This window comes from Procambarus clarkii, chromosome 10, assembly GCF_040958095.1.
Source record: "Procambarus clarkii isolate CNS0578487 chromosome 10, FALCON_Pclarkii_2.0, whole genome shotgun sequence".
NCBI classification, from domain to species: domain Eukaryota; kingdom Metazoa; phylum Arthropoda; class Malacostraca; order Decapoda; family Cambaridae; genus Procambarus; species Procambarus clarkii.
Window position 1 is genome coordinate 42060929 of NC_091159.1, and position 5069 is coordinate 42065997.

Genomic DNA, 5069 nt, shown 5'->3' on the forward strand with positions numbered 1-5069 from the left:
GAGTAGTATTGGACAATTTTGAGTGTCTTTGATTGTGTCCTTGATGTATCGAAGAGTGTCTTTTGATTTCTCGAAGAGTAACTTTGGTGTCACTGAGAGTGTCTTTGGCGCCTCCAAGAGCACCTTTGACTATTTTTCTTACTCATTGAGGTATACTGTTAGTTACAAAAGTGTAGAACGATGTCCATTTGACTATTTTTAGTTGAGGAAAGACAAGAAAATATGATGACGGAGACTATTTTTTGTGCTCCCCAAAGTATAATGTCAGTTAAGAACAGCGATGAAAGATATCGTTGGCTATTTTGTCTTACTTGACGAAACATAATGGCTGTTAAGAAATGATGAACAAGACTATTTTAAGTTACTTGACGATGGATAAAGTTAGTTATGAACAGTATTGGAAAGTTTCCTTTGACTATTTTTAGCTAAGAGAAAGGTTATTTTAGTTAAGAACAGTGATGGTAAGAAATATTAAGTTGACTACGAGAATTACTTTGACGTAGTTTTGCAAATAAAACTGGGTGACTGACTACATTTATTGGGGAACTGTATTGCTGTTGATAATATTTGACAAAGAACTAGTTACTGAATGGAAGAAACAATTGGTTTAAAGAAGCAAAGAACATAAAAAATTGAGACTAAGTAAGGGAATGAACACAGTGAACATATGGGGAACACAGAAAACATGTAAGAAAAGCTGAACACAGTGAACATAAGAGGAATATGAACTTACAGAGAACATGAAGACATGATAAGGAACATAGGGAATACAGAGAATGAACACTGAACATGTGAAGAACAAGCTAAGAACATTGAGAACATGAATATTGAGTATAAAAAGTTGTACAGAGAACATATGACGTACATGAAAACATGACAAAGAACATAGTCAACATATGGGGAAAATGGTAGAAAACAGAGAAAAATTGAGAAAACTGATGAAAAAAAATATGAACTGAGCATGCTGTGAACATTTGTTGAACATGGAGTGAACACAGAAAACATGGAAAAGAATGCGAAGAACACAGTGAATATAGAGAAAATATATAAATACAGTAGGATTTTTGAAGCTTTGGATAAGTTGGGGGGGAGGTAAAGGAAGGTAAGGGAGGGAAAGGGTACGGTGGGATTTTTGACCGTGTGATTATTGCTTACTTGGGTAAACAAAAGGTATTGAAGGTAAGGTGTTATATGACCGTGTGAATATTACATAGCTGAGTACAAAAAGGGTATTAAAGGCCATGATGTTTACTTTTGATAGACTGGAGAAGGGCTTGATCTGAAATAATTTTGATAAACATTGAACTAAGGTGGAGGACATGAGCCTCGGTTAATGTCTTGATTTTTTTACTACGTTAGAAATATAGTGATCTTAAATCTCAGGGGTTTTTGGCCTGATAATAAAGAACATCTTTAAATGAGCCAAGCAGGGAACGAGAGTTGAAACTCGGTAACTGCATTAAGTTAATTAGTTTTATTTACTGTGTCTGAAATACAGGGGGTTTAAATTTCAGGAAAATTGATGGGTTATTAACGAAGATACGAGAGAGAGCTAAGGCGAAGGACAGCAGCTGGAGCTTTTTTACTGATTTACTACGTCTGAAAAATGACTGTTTAAAATTTCAGGGGGATTGGACTGTTAGTATTGAATATACGACAGGGGACTAAGGCAGGGACAGGAGCTGGAGCTTGCTTACTGATATGATCCATTTTACTACGTCTGAAATATGACTGTTTAAAATTGGGTTGAAGTTGGACTGTTAGTAGCGAAAATGCGGTCTCTTAACAAATTTCGGTAATGAACTGGACTCTGATTATTTTTGGGTATAAACTGGACTCTGAATATTTTCGGGAACAAAGTGGACTCCGAATAATTTCGGGCACAAAGTGGACTCTGACGAATTTTCGGTATAAACTGGACTCTGAATAATTTAGGTCAACAATTGCACTCTGATTAATTTTGGGCATTAACTAGACTCTGGCTAATTTTCGGTCTTTACTGGACTCTGTCGATTTTGGGCATAAATTGGACTCTGACGAATTTCTGTCGTTAATTGGACTCTGATGAATTTTTGGCACAAACTGGATTCTGATAAATTTTGAGTTTAAAATAATCTCTGTCTTAAAGGGACTCTGAAGAAATCGGTCCACAAATGGTCTCTGAATAACTTTTGGCCTTTACAGGTGAAACAGCCATAAAAGCATATAAAAACTAAAACTTACTGTTAAGATGTCTGTTTCCTTTATTCTCAGTAATATGAAAGTCAACTTTGCTCTGACTTTTTTTAACAAAGTTCTAAGATCTCGGAAATTATTTTTCTCATAAGAACTCTTAACAAACTTCTATGAAATTATTTTCCCCATAAGAACTCTTAACAAACTTCTATGAAATTGTTTTCCTCATAAGAACTCTTAACAAACTTCTATGAACACTTTATCTGAAAATGGTCTTTGAAAAATGTGCGATTTTGAAAACAAACAAAAATTGTCCGTAAAGTTTACCTGGAACCCTGAAGCTCCAGCGGACCCTTCCCTAAATTAACTGGAAACCCGAAGCTCCAGCGGACCCTTTTTCCAAAAATAAAAAGGAGCCGCTTCATCCCTACTACTCACAACAACCCGTCAGATAGCTATAGGCCTTAACTTTCCCCGCCAACTAGCTGTAGGACTCCCCTATACTCTTTGGGGCGTTGTTGTCGTTTAAAACTCAGCTAATGGGAACAAAAAGTTACAAGTAGCACGGGCTATGGTGAGCCCGTGGTAGTGGACTTACCTGGCACAGGAGCGGGGCTGTAACTGCTTCGGCTCGCATTTGACTTTCTATTCTACCCAACTTTCTTGTCTGCCTTCCCCAGAGGGAAGGCATCTACACACGATTAAACCTACTTTTTAGCAATAATATTCAAGTTTACTGTTAACAAAGAAATGCAGAAAGTTGAAAATGAAGCGTGATGAAAATCCCGCCTTTTCTGGGGAAGAGAGAGAGAAAGAGAGAGAGAAAGAGAGAGAGAGAGAGAGAGAGAGAGAGAGAGAGAGAGAGAGAGAGAGAGAGAGAGAGAGAGAGAGAGAGAGAGAGAGAGAGAGACAGACAGAGACACAGACAGACACAGAGAGAGAGAGAGAGAGAGAGAGAGAGAGAGAGAGAGAGAGACAGACAGAGACACAGACAGACACAGAGAGAGAGAGAGGGGGGGGGGGAGTCCTGGTTCATTTCATAAATACTATCTCTCGGGAGAGGCGGAGCTTCCACCCGAACCGGGCCGCTTGAAGCCTGATCACGTACCTCACCTGCCAGAGTTGTCCGGTTACTTTCTCTTGTGCTAAAAACTTTTCCTCCCGCCTATCATACCATCTATGATACATATAAGAGTGCTGCTCTTGCACTAGCCATAGCTCTGCTATTCAACAAATTTCTAGTGTCATACTTTTCCTGATATCCTTAAAAAAAGCAAGAGCGACGCCAGTTCATAAATGAGGCGAGAGAGCTGATATAAATAATTAGACCGATATAAAATCTACCAATACTTTAAAAAAAAATTTAAACAATTATTTACAAACAGCTCTATTCCTACTTTGTAAAACTCAATATATAAAATTCCTGCCAGTGTGGCTTCCGCTCCTAAAAGAGTACCAATGATGCCATTATTAGTCTGTTAGTCTGCTTAATATAATCTACACAGCCCTTCCTTGACAAAAATGAGTACCCAATTGGCCTCTTCATTGACCTGAGAAAGGCCTTTGCTACTGTAATCTAGGCTGTTTGTTGCTCTGTTTCTTATGTCACTAGTTATAAGGACTGCCTTTCCTGGGATCTTTTTCAAATGGTGGTTCAATTCAGTCATGCAACCATTTATTCCCATTCCAAAGATGTGCAGATGTTTGCTGCTATTACAGATTTCTTTAACATTAACACTCCTGCTTGCTTTTGAGGTGGTTGCCTCTTCTGTTTCGTTTTGCAAGTTTTCTCGTGCCTTGTTTTGCCTCCAGCCTGTTCATGTGCCACCTAGGCTTGTATTTCTCAGGTCATCCATGGTGTTATAAAAGCTGGCCAGCCTGCGGTCTACCCTCGTGTCCATAGTGTCTGGAAGCATGTCGCTTTGACGGCTGTGCTCACAATATCGTCTTGGGCCGATATTCGGGCGCGGAAGTTTTGTTGGTTGAACAGGGCCTTGGCGGTCAGGTGTCTCGTGAATGTTCCTGGCCCTCAGCGGCCAGTTGCATGTTGCATTGGGTTGTGGCTCGTAGCCAGATGTCTCTTCTTCGTCCTGATACATGCTGTGCTGCCTCCTCGCTGGTGTGTGCCCCCCCCCCCCCCTTTCCTCCCTTCTCTGTGGGCATTTAACTTAGGGAACCTCAAGGTGATCCCTCCCCCCCCCCAGAAAAAACAACGTTAAATGTAATGAAACTCCAATTTCTGGGTGAGGGCCGGAGGCTCCCGACACCCTCCTATTCCCTGGGAGTCAGCGTTTTCCATCATAAGAACTGAGGGGTAGTATGGGCCGGTTGACCTGATCCGTCTCCCTCCTTCCTCCGGGCATGGGGGAAAGGAAGGAAGGTGTGGGGGCAAACTAGCTCCTCCTAGTTTCACGAAATTTTGGTTTTGTTTTCGTAGTTACAGGGAGTCCTTTTGGCAGTTTTTGAGGTTGTGGTCTTGGTTTTAACCATGTAGTAGTCTGGTTTTTTTCACCGACTTTCAGAGTTCCTTCCCTGGTGGTGGCAAACATGATAAATTTTAAATGTAAAGTGTTCATAGGCCACCACTCCCTGCGCCCCTCTGATGGGTGCCAGGTTTTGGCGCGTGGTCCCCTGTAGACAAATAAGAACTCTCCGAGTGATGGTACTTAGTAGTATGGTAATCTATCAGTGTGATAGCTTCAGGGAGCCTACAGAGCTCGCCGGAAGTTGGCATTTCATTACATTCAATGCTGGTATTTTATGTATTAAAATTCTTGGTATTTCAAGGATATTGAAAGCTACTTACTGTTCTGTATTAGTGATAATAGTACTGTTTTGTAACTTGCACAAGTACTGTATTTACAACTAAAATGTTTTCTGTTTTTTCCAGAGCT